Source organism: Amblyomma americanum, chromosome 3, assembly GCF_052857255.1.
Source record: "Amblyomma americanum isolate KBUSLIRL-KWMA chromosome 3, ASM5285725v1, whole genome shotgun sequence".
NCBI lineage: Eukaryota > Metazoa > Arthropoda > Arachnida > Ixodida > Ixodidae > Amblyomma > Amblyomma americanum.
The window spans coordinates 47,746,803-47,763,866 of NC_135499.1; positions in this window are offsets into that span (position 1 = coordinate 47,746,803).

A 17,064-nucleotide genomic window follows, 5' to 3' on the forward strand; every position below is an offset into this window, starting at 1 on the left:
TCGGTTTGCCTGTGCGCTGCCTGCACGTTGATTTCAAGTGACCTTGCTCTCCGCAGTTATGACACTTGTACTTGCGATATCGGCAATTATTGGCCGCATGGCGTTTACCGCAACGGAAGCACTCTACGGGCTCAGTCTTGCTTCGATAATTGTCCTTAGCACGGTAGCCTTGACTCAGAACATCAACTTCTAGCCCTGAGCGCCTTTGTGGTATACTTTTCAGCTCTTCTAGCTTTACTTGTTGAGTCTGGGTGGTGGCTAGTTCACGATTTAACGCAATTTTGCACGCCTCTTCGAACGTCAGCTTTTCAGCGGCAACCAGCTCACGCTGTGTGTCGACGCAGCGTAGCCCGGCGACTAGCCTGTCTCTAAGCGCTTCGTCGAGAAACTTGCCAAACTCGCAAGTTCTGGCCAGGTGCTTCAGCTGCACAATGAATTCGGCTACAGTCTCTTGCTCAAGTTGCAATCTTCGGTTAAATCGGCACCTTTCCGCAATCACGGCCTTTCGGGGACTGTAGTGTGTTTTCAGTAGCGCCGTGACCTCGTCATACGTTTTGCTGGCAGGGGAATTCGGAACTAGCAGGTTCTTCAATACTTCATACACTCGAGGTCCTACTACAGTCAGGAATACAGCTAGCTTCTTGCCTTCAGCCACATCATTTGCCAAGACGTAAAGCTCAAATCTTTCCAAGTAGGACTCGAAGCTGTCGCTCCTTTCGTCAAAAGTATCAATTTTTCCCACCTTCGCCATTGCAGCATCCGCCAGGCAGTCGTCTTCAGCAGCAACCGAAGAAAGCAGCCAGCCGCCTTGATCCCATCCTCGTCGCCAGTGTAATGTAGTAGCGTGCGGCAGCCGAGCGGCCGCACCAAAGAACCAGCGAAGACCGGTGCAGGACAAGGAATCAGCGTTTATTTGTCTCACGCTTCTTTTATACGCAGCGGTTGCTTATCCGCTGCTGCTATCAGTGCGCGTCATGGCAAAGCGACGCGTCATGCACTTGACGCTCTCACAGATCCCATCAAGATGCAGCATGTTTGTTACTGTAGACTGCGATAACAGCACCAAAATTCGTGGCATTGCTGAAACCAACATGTCGCTGCTCCTTGGTCGGCAAGTCTGTGTTGCTCGAGGAACTGTTGAACTGGACAAGGGCCGAACCGAACTCTTGGTGACCAATTTTGGTTGTGAACCTCAGTGCTTGCCTGGCAGAACAGCTATTGCGTATTTCGAGTAACTAAGCAAATTCGCGAGACAGCACGCTCTGTCCGGAGCCCCGGCATCACTGGAGGAACCGACCACTCCCATAAACACTGACGTGAACCCAACCCTCCCAACTAACCAGAAACGCTGCTTGGAAAGCGTTATCCAGTCTTTCTGCGACTGCTTTGCCTCGACCTCCAAGGTTAGGCAGACACCGCTCACAAAGCACCGAATTATAGTTGACGCCAACCAACGGCCGTTATGTCAGCCGCCCTACCGCATGTCTTCGAAGGAGCGCGATGCCATTCGCCGCCAAGTTCAAGAAATGCTCAAGGACGACGTGATACAGCCGTCGACGAGCCCGTGGGCGTCGCCTGTTGTTCTAGTGGCAAAGAAAGATGGAACCCTACGGTTCTGCGTTGATTATAGATGTTTAAACAAAGTCACTAAAAAGGATGTTTATCCTCTCCCGTGTATTGATGACTCCCTAGACCGGCTGCGCCACGCCAAGTACTTCTCATCGCTAGATTTACGAAGCGGCTATTGGCAAACCGAGGTGGACGATTGCGACCGGGAAAGGACCACCTTTATTACACCGGACGGTCTGTACGAATTCCGGGTGCTCCCTTACGGCCTGTGCTCGGCTCCTGCAACCTTCCAGAGGATGATGGACACCGTTCTTGCCGATCTCAAATGGCAGTCCTGTCTCGTGTACTTGGATGACGTTGTCATCTATTCTGACACGTTCGAAGAGCACGTGAGACGCCTGCGCGCTGTGTTCGAAGCAATTCGGTCGGCCGGTCTTTCCCTGAAGCCCGAAAAGTGTCACTTCGCTTTCGAAGAGTTGAAGTTTCTGGGCCACATCGTGAGCGCTAAAGGGGTTAGCCCAGACCCCGAGAAGACTGCTGCCGTGGCTGCTTTTCCTGTGCCCACCGATAAGCGCAGTGTGCGCCGCTTTCTGGCTCTCTGCGACTATTATCGGCATTTTGTGCAGAACTTCTCCCAGATCGCTGAGCCCCTCACGCGACTCACGAAAGATTCCGAACCATTCTCCATTCTTCTGGGGCCTGGAGCAACAGCAAGCCTTTGAAGACCTCCGCACTCGTCTCCAAAGTACGCCCATCCTTGGACACTTCGACGAGTCAGCCGACACTGAACTACACACAGACGCCAGCAATATCGGCCTCGGTGCGGTTCTTGTGCAGAGGCAGGATGGTCTCGAACGCGTAATCGCATACGCGAGCCGCACATTGTCACGATCTGAGGCGAACTATTCCACCACCGAAAAAGAATGCCTGGCCATTGTGTGGGCAGTAACAAAATTTCGCCCGTACCTATATGGCTGCCCTTTCAGGGTCGGCAGCGATCACCACTCGCTGTGTTGGCTGGCGAACCTCAAAGATCCCTCGGGACGGCTTGCATGCTGGAGCCTTCGGCATCACGAATTCGATGTCACCATCGTCTATAAGTCTGGTAGGAAGCACAGTGATGCCGACTGTTTGTCTCGTGCTCCTATCGTCCTATCGAGAACAACCGAGCTGACCCCGACCACGATTCTGTTTTTCTTGGTGTCATCTCCACGTCCATCCTCATTCAACACCAAAGGGACGACAGCGAACTACGGCCCCTCATTGAGTATCTAGAAGGAAGCGCTCAGTCTCCCCCGCAAATCTTTTCGCGCAGGCTGTCGTCGTTCTGTTTACGTGACGGCATCCTGTATAAGAAAAACTACAGTCCAAGAAAAGCTGTCTATCTACTCGTCGTGCCTACGGCCCTTCGCGACGATGTCCTGCAGGCGAGCCATGATGACCCATCTTCTGGTCACCTGGGTTTTTGTCGAACTTTGCCACGAATACGGCAAAAATACTACTGGCCAAGGGTTGCTGCAGTTGTGAAACGTTACGTAAGAACTTGCCGCGAGTGCCAGCGTCGCAAGACGCCGCCGACTAAGCCAGCCGGCCTACTCCAGCCTATTGATCCGCCTCAGGTTCCCTTCCACCAAGTTGGCATGGGCATACTCGGCCCATTTCCGGAGTCCTCGCTGGGCAACCGCTACATTGCGGTCGCCACCGACTACCTCAGCCGATACTGTGAGAATAAAGCTCTTCCCCGTGATACTGCTGACGAAATTGCGAACTTTTTCATTCAAAACATTGTGCTTCGTCACGGTGCACCCACCATCGTTTTAACTGACAGGTGAACAGCGTTCACCTCGGCCCTTACGCAGGAGGTTATGCGCCTAAGCGGCACCAGTCACCGCAAAACAACCGCTTACCACCCTCAAACGAGCGGCCTCACCGAACGGCTCAACAAGACGATCGCCGACATGATTTCTATGTATGTCGACGCGGACCACCGGAACTGGGGCGCCATACACCCTTACGTCACTTTTGCTTATAATACTGCGGTCCAGGAAACGACACGCTTCACTCCATTTCGTTTAGTACATGGTCGCGAAGCCACAACCATGCTGGATGCAGTGTTGCTTCCAGCTAGCGCTACCCCCTCTGTTATGGGTGCTGCCCAATTTGTTCGTTACGCTGAGGCCGCCAGCCAACTCGCTCGACAGCGCATCCGGCACCAGCAAGTTCACGACGCTCAGCGCTACAACCTCCGCCACCGAAATGTGCGTTACCTGCCCACCGAAAAAGTCTGGGTGTGGAGCCCAATCCGCATGAGGGGACGCTCTGAGAAGCTTCTACGCAGATACTTTGACCCCTACGAGGTGCTCCGCCAGCTCAGTCAAGTTACCTACGAAGTTCTCCCCCAAGGAACAGTTCGCTTTTCTAGACGGCCGACCTCCGAAGTTGTCCACGTCGCTCGGATGAAGCCGTACCACGCCCGCTAGCCCCTCGCGCGTGTCTACACCACACGCCAGACACGTGCGCCTACCTTTGTGGTCCTGCCTGCAATTGCTACCACACCGAGTCGGTGTCTTGAAGAGAGGGGGAGCCATGCTACGCTACTAACTACTCTAGTGGCGCCATACAGCGGCTAAACTGCAATTCCTGGCAGTTGGCAAGCATTGAGCCATCTCGGGGCTAAATGCTTCGTCTTCATCTCTCGTGCTGCCTGCTGCCTTGCGCGTTCCAACGTCTTGCGCGTCTAATTAAAGCAAGTAAACCAGCCCTGCTTACGCCAACCGTTTCTCAGTGACAATATGAATTCGCTTATATATGCTTTGAATGCTCAATGTGAAAGCCATTCTTATTTCGCTCTGCAGTTACGCTTTCCTCGAAACTGGCCACTAGCTCCCCTGAACACTAGCGCATGCGGTACCCGATTTCCTCCGGTTCCGTCAGTTGCGTGCTGTCCCTGTTTGTTTTCCGACCTTTAGGAGTACGGTGAGTACACTGCCAAATGTGTTGATAAGCATTCCGTCTCGTCTCGCAGCTAAGCGTCAATTCAACACAATCGACAGAAGGACCTTCGGCTGCCCCCCTACTTACACAACTCGTTCATTTGGGTAAATTAGAATAAGCGCAACATTATTTCAATCAGTCTTCGTCCAACTGCAAAGTGGAAAGAAAGGTTGAAATTGTTTTGCATTTGGAACGGTCATGCAGCGAACAGGAACGCAGCTACAGTCCATTCACAGCACAGTTCCAATTCAGTGACATGCCATCGTAAACAATAAGTTATCATAATTTTAATCTTTCACCATCTTTCCTCGCGCTAACCTAAGCAGCGCAGCTAACTAGCCCAATATTAGAATATGATTGTTTCACATTGGTCCTTTGTAGCACCAGCCTTTGCCAATACATTTACAATCTTGGGCCGATCACCTGTGCTGAGTGGGAAGGTGTTTAAATAGTTCCAGTCTGATGCCTCCCAATCGGCAGTTTTATAAAGGCCGTAACCGGTTGGTAATCTCTTTATTTACTGTAGCCATGCTCCCGATTTGTGTAGGCTTCCCTATGCTTCCAAACGAGGTTTTAATTTTTACTGCCATGTCTTTAGTTCTGAATGTATACGTCCACTCCGGCGAAAGCACTTGTAGGGGCTGCAGTGTGTACAAATAAATGAACAAAAATAAACAATATCGGTTCTAGAAAGCGCTTCGCAACCCTGATCAGCAGGTGGGTTCGTCAAATGCAGAAGCAGTGTCGTGGACGGTTTCAAACCCTCGCCACTCCTCACAAGGAGCAGAATGAACTGTTTACTGACTGCGCCTATTTTCAAAGCCGTTCCCTGCGCAGACTATAGCTTGATCTTTTCTTTGACATGGACATCTTGCAAAACGTACCGGGAAGCTTATCGCCGTAAAAAACAAACAAAAAACTTATGAACTCATAACAAAAATGAAAAAGGATGTGTTATGCCCTCGACGGCGTAGCAAAGCTGGGGCGTACTTCCGCACATAACTCGCGACAAGTTGACTACAAGCAATCTGTGTCGCAGGCAGTGCGAAAAGAAAAAAGAAAAGTTTGAACGCAGACAAATTTAGGAGCAGCGTGTGGTCTCTGAAATGGTCGTGAGTCCGGCAATTCAGAGTACAGGGTGCAATGCCCTCGCTTACCCGGTGAAGCGTAGAAAAACTGTCCAAGCGTTAATTCGCCTCGCTAGAGCTAAGCGGGGCGCGACGGCGCCCCGGTTATACCGGTTAGTGCTAGCCGATAAGATTTCTTCCTGAGAAGAAAAGATTTTTTATGTATCGGACAGGCTGAGCTATGAAAGAGGTTCCGAGACATAAAGCCGCTGTCTGGCTGCAGTTTCGATAAGCGAAATAGTTTCTTCTGTTTGATTTTGTAGAAAATAGTTTGCACCTATTCTCTGTTCTTTTTATGCTGTGCACGTAGCTATATTTTTTTGCTGCATTTCAAAGAGGCCTCTTCCTGTATATTAGCAAGCTAAAGGTTGTACAGTGATATGTGTATCATATCTGCGATGGAGGAAAATTACCTGAAGATGGGAGCTGAATTTCAAGAATTCTATTAGATAGGTTATTTGGGTACCCTGATCGCGGGCAGCTAAAAAGGGTATTTTCGTCTTCATGTTATCTGTAACTTCGTTACAACAATAAAGGATTAAATTATCCAAATGGAACTCCGTAGATAATAAAACGCCGGAAGAGAGACCTTTCCTAGAGTTTTTTTTTTTTTCCTTTGCCGTGTGCCTGTAGTAAGCGGCGCAGAAAAACATCAGCATTTTGTTTGGCGATAGAGGAGGAAATGAATTTAAACACGCACGCGGACTCACGAACGCAACATACAAACGCACGCACACTAACAGCAAAATGCAAAATACGTCACAGTATGTGTCGATAACGGCACTTTGAATATTTGCCCATAATGTAGTTTGGAACGAGTACAGTTAATCCAAAGCGGTTGAGTGACAATGTAAAATTGAGGAACGGTGAGGGAACGATGCACTGTTCCAGAAATCCTGAGATTAGTATTTTGTATAAAGTTTTTATTCACATCAGATGTATCTTATATTCAATAAACTGAACTCTGTATAAAAAACAATCATCTAATATTCATAAAACTCTTATTTATTTATCCCTCTTTCTGCCTTCGTACGAAGAAGCATGTTTTCCAATTTAAAACTTGGGGCCGTAGCATAGCTTCTCTCGTTATTATCGAACCGATGAATGTGAAATCTCACCATTAAGCTCCAATGCCTCACTCTAAACTAGTTAATGTCAATCTGGCCTCAGTAATGAAGTTATTAGCGCTGTTCTTCACAAATTTTTCTTGCCCCAAATGGAAAAATTATGCCTGAGTTTCTGAGTTTCTTCTCCGGTTGCGCCGCCGTGGTGGCTTAGTGGTTATGGCGCTCGGCTGCTGGCCCGAAAGACGTGTGTTCGACCCGGCCGCGGCGGTCGAATTTCGATGGAGGCGAAATTCTAGAGGCCCGTGCGCTGTGCGATGTTAGTGACCGTTAAAGAACCCCAGGTGGTCGAAATTTCCGGAGCCCTTCACTACAGCGTCTCTCATAACCTGAGTCGCTTTGGGACGTTAAACCCCCTAAACCAAACCAAACCAATCTTCTTCAGTTGCCGAGTATACCGTTTATCCCTGGTTAACATTGGTGCGCATGCGTGCTGTGCCTGTTGCTAGCCGATCAACAAAGAAGCTTCCGCCTCGCCCCTCTACTCGTCATACTCGCTACTGGCTTCGTTCTGTGGTGCAGATGCACACGCTGGCAATTGTGACCACAGCTTCTGCGGGGTTTCGGTAACTGCCACAAATTTCCGTCCGGTGATCGCACCCACCGCTTCATTTCTTCGTGAGTTCCCGAGCATGCCTGTTATTCTCGGTTAACGTTGGTGCCCATGCGTACTGCGCCTACTCGCTACCGAAGTGCGGGAAAGTACCTGTCACGACCCCTACTCGTCGTACTAGTCTCTAGTTGCTGCTTCCGGCGAGGCGACAGCATATGCTGGCGGCTTCAACGACGTTTGCTGCGGGTGTCCGAATCTCCTGCCATTCCTTAAGAGAGCGGTCGTGGTTGTGTTTGTTTTAGCAAGAATTCCTTAGATGAACAATTTCCAGGGCTGCTTTTAGTTCTGTTGAATTGTTTCTGCGTTGCCTATTTTTTAAAAGGAAAGCTTTACCTCGGTAGCTAGAGCCGCGCTTCGCGTGGCCCTAAATTTGACCTTCATCCAGTTATAGGTGACGCATGGCTATAAGTCGTACGAGAGCTAAGCCGTTCAGCCTAACCTTGTGAACCATGTTGGTGTCGCTCCATATGGTCATGGCTTTTGACCTTTGGGTGACCTTTCAGTCTTCTGTTAGGGAAAGGAGGAGGGTTCATGTGATTAGTCGCGTGGATGGCGTCAGGTAACCATTGCTGTTAAGCTTTCACTGAATATCGTTTTTAACAACGCGGAACCTCTGCCATTTTTTGCCGTTTTTTGCGAGATTCTTGTTTTTGCTGTCCACAATGGCAAATATTGATAAATGCCTTCCTTGTCAAAAGCCTCTTCCTGCTCACGGAAAGGTAATGCATTGTGCGGACTGCCAATTTTCGTAACATCTCAGACAGTCATGCTCTGTAATAGCAGCTAACACGTGTATTACCATGAATCACGCCAAGAGAGGAGTCTGGGTATGCAAAACATGCCCATTTTTCAAAAAAGAAACATTCGATAGCGGTATGCGAATACTGATGAAAACTATGGGTCAGATCCTCACTGTTGAAAGAATCTAGAGAAGTCAGGAAATATGTGAAATCACTGTCGGTTCTTCATAAGAAAGTTGATGCTCTCCTACTGATGCTGGAATAATTAACAGTGGTCTCTAAATAAATTAGGGACCTCGAAGGATTGTGTCGTTTCTAACCGAGAAATACGATTCTATTTTGAATCAGTAGCAGCGTAGTGAAGAACTTCAACTGTCTCGGGAAGCTGAACTGGAAGCATTGAAAGCAACTGTGTTGACTCAGGTTTAATACAAAAACTAGAGGACAATCAAAAGTTAGGCAATCAGAAAAGCTGAAGAATGAATCTTGAGATTAATGGTTTGCCTGAGAACAATACAGAAAACTGAACACAAAGAATCATGCAACTGCATAAACTAAAATTGGCTGGGTTCCCGTCTGACGAAATCGTCGTGGCCCATCGCCCGAAGGCCAAAATTAATACTACACCACTGGTCCTGGTGCGCTTCACTTCAGCAGTGTGGAAGAAAAAATGGTTTGACGCTTGTGGTAAGGTGAAGCAGCTCTGTCAAGATGATTCCTTTCCTAACAACTTTTTCACTGACAAATTGACGACGCCTAACCGTGACTTCTTTTGGAAAACAAGGACGGATATAAAGGCGGAGGGTTATCAGTTTTGTTGGGTGGAGGGAGGGATGATATTCGCGAAAAAGAGCGAAACAGCGTCTCTTGTTTGAATCTGTAAACAAGCAGACCTAAAAAACATTGTTTAACCGCTATGCCCATTTCGTTTTACGAAATACCCGATTTTATTTCATTAAAAAAGGAATTTCAATACAACTGAGATCATTGTTTTCCGGTTGTGAGCGTTAGCATTTGATGTTTAGCTGGCTATGTTGGCGTTTTTTAGTAACTGAAATCAATGTTTCTTATGCTTGCCTTGATTCGCTTACCTTGCAGGGGTTTTCTGCCCATTCTGCTACACACAACGAGCGTCGTGGTGACGGTATTGTTGTTTTTGTCTATGACAACTGTGTTTCACTGGCTGATGAATCTTCGAGCATGCCGTCTCTAAAGCTCAAATCTCTAAAGGGTAATTTTCTTCGCATCTGTTGTCTCTTTATCGAATGCGTTCCTCCAGCCTTTAATGGTTTCTTATTGAGCTTGAAGAAATTTTGCTGCGTTGGGGTGCCGTGGACCAGTTCTGTTTTACTGGGAACCTCAATACTGTCACTGATAAATGGTCGGAGCACTCAAACCAGGTTTTAATTAAACGTGCTGGGCGTGCAAGACAGCGAGGAGCTCGAGCGAGGAAGAAGATAAAAACCCCTAGCCCCTAGAGTGCGCAAGGCACGGCAAGTCCCATCTAAAACAGTTCGGCCGCAGTATGGCGCCACTGGATTCATTGGTACCGTGGCAATACCAAATTTTGCGACCTACGAAAGAATCTGTTTGTGATTACCTACCGAAGTTCTCTGCTTATGGTCTAGAATGTACAATTGGAGCTCCTTTTCTAATTTTTATGGCATTTTTGATCAAGTGAAATCGGGTGCACTTTACATAAATATTGCGGTTTTAACTCGATATCGAAACGATGAAAATAACGAAACTGCATCAGATCGCGTAAAATGAACAAGCTATAGCACACATATAAACAGTTCCCACAGCGGTAAATTGCGCAGCAACACATAATAAACCTGAATGTGTTAAAAGCTTTCCTTACATGAGAATTTACCAGTACACATTGCAAACAGAACAAAACAAGAATAAAGCAGAAATCGTGGCAAATATATTGAGAACAATGTGGAAAGCTTCCGATTCGAGCGCCGTTGAAAGGAAAAGACAAATTCAGACCCTCTGCCGGGGCATCCATGCCAGGGGGATTTTGGTGTGTAGTGCGCCACCATGTACCGCAGCACCCACGCTTAGTCTGTGCGCGCCTAACACCATGTCTGAAGAAAAGAGAATCCTGGTGGCTGAACAGACGCCGAGAGTTTGGACCTTAAAGGCAGAAACAACGCTCCACTTTGTCCCCCGCTTCCCACAGACAGTACCCCCGAATTGACCCGCCCGGGAGAAATCAGCCAGTTGCCATTTGCTGCCCCACTCTCCAAACTTTTCTTTCCTATCCTCTCTCTCCTCCCTATCCTGTCATCTCACTTCTTTCTTATTTTCATATTTTCCAGGCAGCGAGGATTAACCCTGTGTGTACTGGTCTACCCTGACCCTTATGCATGGAGTTATAGTGGCCGCGTATGGTTAGAGCGTCTAACGCATTTTCATGTTGGGCTCCATGGTGGGTGATCAGCGCGGTTGCCGAATAACATATCTTATGGCTAACAAAACCTTCGGTCTGATCGACCCCTGGAAAGGACCGGAGCGACGTCGAACGTGTGCCGAAAAAGTCAACGGAAAGCTTTCGAAAGTTTTTTGTTTTGCACTGCATACCCGACGACCCTGTAACTGATTTATCAGATTTGGCAATTGCAAAGAAGACTTGAAACTGTGCTGGAAAAGAATTTAAAGCGAAGAAGCAAAAAACAGATCTCTTACAAATCGAGACTAAAGACCAAAGCATCAGACTGCTAACAATGAAAAAGCTTGGTGAACTGGTCGTGCAGGTCACACGTCACCGCACCCTTAACTGTACGAAGGGAGTGCTTTCGGAACACGATCTTTTACAGAGTACTTATAGAGATAATGAAGAAGAACCTGCCGAGCAAGGCGTAATTTCCGCCCTCCGGATCACAATCAGAAAGAATAATGCAGAAAGACAACCAAAACATATTGCCCTCAGATTTAATACCACTACTCTGCCAGACTCTATTCATGAAGCATACATGCAGTGCAAGGTGCGCCCGTATGTACCAAACCCAAGGCGTTGTTTCAAATGCCAGCGTTTTGGACATGGGCTCTGTGTCATGCAGAAGCAAGAATACATGCGTCATCTGTGGCGAAGACGAACACACCGAAGAGAAATGCGAGCGCACGCCGAAATGTATCAACTGCACTGGCGCACATGGCGCGTACCCACAGTCATTCCCTATCTAGAAGAGAGAAAAAGAAATAACTAGCTTGAAGACAAAAGAGCGCACACCTTACCCAGAGGCTAGGAAAAGATTCCCCTTCCAAGAGAAGGGCAGTTTTGCTGAAGCAGAGAAGCGGGGACCGCAGCCGCTTTCAGTTTCAGTTGGCACACAGGTCGAGCTGCTGGACCTGTTGTCGACATCAACGTCCCATATCCGTACAAAAAAGGATGTGGCACAATTCACAGGCCTGAAGATTTCTCGAGAAGATCATGTGATCTCCGATCGAGGCCATTCCTCAACGTCATCGGCAGGGACCTCCTCGGTGACTGGCACCTAGTACAGTGACGCTAAATTCGACCTGTCCCCCCACCTCACAAAACAGCCAAAGGGTGTTCCAACAGACCCTGCTCTTGGAGTGGAGATTGATGCAGCTGCTGCGTCAAAAAAATATCACGCGAAGGCCACGAGCCATCTGTCACCACTTCGCGCACTTCTGCGTGCGCTCCCAGACACCCTCAGAGCGTGTGGGGGTAGCGGTCTCGGTCACTAAGGAGATGCCCTCGACTGACCGTGGCAAGCTCAGCCAGAGACCAGCTACCAAGTGACAAGGGGGTTGGTCGTTTGGCGCCCAGCTTTCGCCGTTCGCAAGCCAGAGAATGGGTCGGAGCCAAACGTTCACAAAACAAAACAGTTTATACAGCTTAAGAGACGATACAGAGGATTGCACAATCACTCGTACGAACACATACAGAGTGATTTACAAATAGAATGCAACTCGTGCAAAGTAACAATAGAGAGAGACACAATTCAACAAAATCTTTCCACCTAAAGTGCACTAACACAGAGACAGACAAATAACCAACCACAATTTGTTCACCGGGCACTGCGACACTCCGACGACCTGAGGAGCTCGACGGGGCCGTCCCGTAGGTTGGCGCACGTTGCCTCGCTATTCCGAGTCGTGTTCTCCCGGGAGTTGAGCGGGCGCGCTTCTCGGAAGCTTGAACGGCGGCTCGGGCTAACAGACAGCGGTTGCAGCACCTCATTTATAGGCGGAGACTGCGTCTGTTTGTTCTTCGCGCCAAGGCAGGCGCGCACATACACGCAGCTTCAACTGCACAAACTCCTTCTCCTTCTCGCACCGGGCGCGCGACCCCATTGTTCGAGCACGGAAATCACCGTACAGAAAAAATCTAGGTCATTCCCGGCACGCTAAGTCATCGGGGCCGGTGCGAAGGAGAGAGGGCATCACCTCAGCGCGGACAAGGTTACCCCATTTCCGTCGACAACGAGCAGAAAGTCCTCCGACAATCTAGAAAAATCGAGGCTGCGCTTGTCTATGTTTACTTTTGCGCCCCGCAGGAGAGATGAGTGAAAAGCCCACGCACTGTTTACGCGCTCTGAGGGGGTTCTTCCCCGCTTTTTTTTTGGTTTACTTTACCGCGCGCATGCGCGATTGCTTACGCGCAGCGCCGTTTTTTTTCAAGTATGCGCCGAATTTTTTGACGCCATCACAGCACCAAACTAGTCTCCAGCTCCTGCGTGGAGGACATGGAGGTCTCTGTAACCCTGCCGGCATCTTTTCCGCAGAAGGACCTAAAAAAATCGGTATCACAGCTCCAGGTGAGAACGTGGCATAGTCCATAAGGCGTAGTTTGTAAGTACGAATTGTGTTCCTCTTGATTTAACCTTTTCTCCGTATATTTACTGATTACTTTCTTCTCTAGACATGATTCCCCAAAAGAAATGTTGGTGCGTATATATAGCGCCATTTTTTCGGGTGAACCTGAGCTATTCATTTTAATTGCTGTGGCAGCCGTTAGATGGCACTACACGTAGAAAAATACGTTGTGACTAGTCGTTTGCGTATTCTACTGTGAGTGAATGTAGAGAGATGGACGTCCACCTCGAACAGCGTGTGAACAAAATTCTGTGTGAAGCTTTCGGTCGTGAAGAAGTTCGTTTCGAGGAGAACGGTGGTGGAAGACGGCACAAGGCAGGGGTGCCCTTCAACCTGACGGAGTGAAAACAACGTGGCTAGGATCAAGGCAATCGTACAGCAAGACGGCACCACTACAGTCCGCATGCTATCAGATGCTCTTGAAATTAGTAAGAGAACATGCCACCAAATTTTGCGTGAGAACTTGGGGAAACGAGAGCTGAATGCCAGACTTCTGCCGCACTTCCTCACGCTGGACCGGAAGGGCACGCGGGCATTATCGCTGATTTGCTCTCCGAGGCAGAGAAGGATGCTGCATTCGTCGACAGCATCATTGCTGAAGACGAAACACAGTGTTTTAGGTACGATTCTCAAACAAAGAGGCAGAGCGCCGAATGGCACTCCACAAGCTCACCGGCGTTGAGAAAGGTGCGGCGGCAGAAGCCCAAGACAAAGCCGATGCTTATAGTTTTTTTCTTCTATGTCGGAGGTGTAATACACCACCAGTTATTACACAAGGGCTGACGGTGAATCAAGAGTTTTAAATTCGCGTGCTCGAACACATGCGTGATGCACTTTGACGCCATCGCCCTGACTTATTGGCATCTGGACAATGGAGCCTTCCCATGAAAACGCAAGGCTGCACACTGCTCTCAGCGTGACAAAACTTCTCGCCAAGCACAGCATTACTGTCCTTCTCTATCCACCATACTCGCCCGACCTCTCTCCATGCGAGGTTTTTCTGTCTCCTCCTGTTAAGAGAGCCCTAAAGGCTCACTGAATAGGAAGCGTGGAGGCCATTCAAGACGCCAAGCCAAATGACAAAAAAAGCGTTTTTCAACTCTTTCCAAGATCTCAGGACGCGTTGGAAGCTGTGTATAGCCTGCAAGAGAGACTATTTTGAAGAGGTGCTGCAGAAATGATGTCAATGTTAAACGCAATTTTTTAATCGACTCAGTTTCAGAAGTTTACGGACAAAAGGTACTTACCCTGCGACTACACCCTCTCAAAAATAAATATGGCTGTTTCATTGATGCAGTCGAACTGCCGTGGCATAAGACATAACTGTGACGATATCTGCATAATATTAGAGAAACACCGACCACACTTATTTTGTGTTAAAACAGCACTGTAAAACAACACGCACTAAAATTTATTCACACTATGCACTTTTTCGAAAGGATCGCTTTGGCAACGCTAGGGATGGTGTTGCTATTTTCGCGAACTCCGGTGTAATAGTCAAGCAGTTAAACCTTAACACTCCTTTAGCAGCTGTCGCATTAAGGTTTCAACTGAAATGTCTGACTACTCTGGTTTCTCTTTATCTTCCACCAAATATTTGTTTTTCAGCAAATAACCTCATAGACTTAGCTAATCAGTTACCAAAACCTTTTCTATTCCTTGGAGACATGAATGCTCACAACCCACAGTGAGGCGGCGTTCAGACAAATATGCATGAGAAAATAATCGAACAGCTACTAGACGCAACAAACAGTATCACCTTCAACAACGGTGGCGCGGCGTACTTTAGCACCGCAAACAGAACTTACTTTTCAGTAGGCCTATCGCTTGCATCGCACGGATTATCCCTGGATTATTCGTGGAATCTGATACAACACCCTTTTGGCAGCGATCATTTTCATATCCTCTTTTAAGCCACAACTCCGTGCCCAACGCCGTTTGTGGGCTTCCTCGGTTGAAGCTGGGACAGCCCAACTGGGATGTATTTATAGAATATCCCACAATAACACACGAAGGTATCGCACATCTATCCATAGATGAAGAAAATACGGCGATCACAAAGATAATTATTGATGCAGCTTCAAGATCAATCATCCGTTCTAACGGAAATCTTCCGCAATGTCCAAACCCGTGATGGAATGAAGAGTGCCGTCAAATGAGGAAAGCACAGAGGAAGGCATGGCAGATCTTCAAACGATATGCAACCATCACAAATCTCATAGCACTTAAAAAAAGCAAGCGAAAGGGTGTAATGTACGGCGGAAAGCATAGGACGGGTCATGAAAAAAGTTCGTTTCTGGAGTAAACGGTCGTACGTACATCAGATGAACTAGTGTGGAAAAAAATATGCAAGATAGAAGGTGAAAACAGGGGTTTTACGACCCCTCTTCTAATAGAAGTGATGCCGAGAGTACATCCCTTAAAGAATAGGCAGATATCTTGAAAGAACATTTCTATAACGTATCGAGTTCTGCAAGATATGCAGAAACGTTATTGAAACTTAACGAACACGCCAAAAAAGAGGCTTCTACACTCAAGTGCAAGCGAAGAGTACAACTGCTTGTTCCCAACGTATGAACCCGAACTCGTGTTAGCAAACTGCAAGACCACTGCGGTTGGTTCAGATAGAATTCATTACGGCATGCTGCAACATCTCTCTCCTTCTTCACTTGAATCATTGCTGTCCTTTTTTACCGTATTTGGAGCGAAGGTGAACTGCATAATGAATGCAAAACTGCAATAGTCATCCCTATACTTAAGGCGGAAAAAGACCTATGCCTTGCGGAAAGCTATCGTCCGATAACTCTTACAAGCTGTTTGTGGAAACGTCGCGTCAATGCGAGGCTAGTGTACATTTTAGAAATGAACGAGCAAATAGATTGATTCCAGTGCGGTTTCTGACGTCACCGATCTAAGGTAGACCTATTAGTGCGCCTTGAAACACACATCCGGGAGGCCCACGCAAATGGCCAATACTGTCTGTCGGTATTTTTTGATCTCCCGCCTAGTGTGCAGTACTCGTTGTCGGTTGATGACTGCAAATCAGTTTTACATCATCCAACTTGGCTATCTGCGAACGACAAATACAAACAACTGTCAATTACCTCTGAAAATGGGCGGATGCAAATGGATTTAGGTTCTTAGTGAAAAACAGCGCACAAGCAAACACAGACAGAAAGAAGGGGACTTGTCCCTTTCTTTCTGTCTGTGTTTGCTTGTGCGCCGTTTTTCACTAAGATGCAAAACCAACTAGCCCATTCAGCTGCTTTACTGATTTAAGTTCCCTCCAGAGAAAACGGCTTCAGTCTGCTTCTCACGCAAATGAAGCCTGACTCCACATCCATCTCTGCATCTCAATGAAAAAACCATAACCGTAAAAACCGAACAAAAGTTCCTTGGTTTGATTTTTGATTCGAAACTAACATTCGGACCACACATCAAACAGGTGAAGCTCCGCACTCAGAAAGCAAAAAATATCCTGAAAGTTCTGTCCCACAAGACATGGGCTGCTGACAGGTTTTGCTTACTCCACCAACAGCGATCACTGGTTTGCTCGAAGATGGACTATGGGTGTGTTGGTTATTGTTCAGCCGGCCATCCACATTGAAAGCTCTAGACCCCGTCCATCGATCCTGTCTAAGGATTGCCTTAAACGCATACCGAAGGTCACCTATACAAAGCTTATGTGTGGAATTTCACGAACCATCCTTGCAATCGCGAAGAATGTTGTAAACACAGAAATACGGACAAAAGATCTTTCATTATTGGAACACTCCTGCAAACCTATTATGGAAAATACATGTCAGCGGCTCTCTTCCGAAATAAGACAAAATACATACCAACGATAGCAATCAGGATAATCCAGACCGCCGAATAATGTGAACGCAATGTTTCTGTGGAGCATCTGTTCCCGTACGAAAATCACGTCTCGCGCTGGACTGAAATGTCCGTGCAATGCAATTTTGCGTTGGCCAAGTACGAAAAAGAAAGCTTCACCAGTGGCATTTATAAAAAGCGATTTTTTGAAACTGAAAAAAAATATAGCGAAT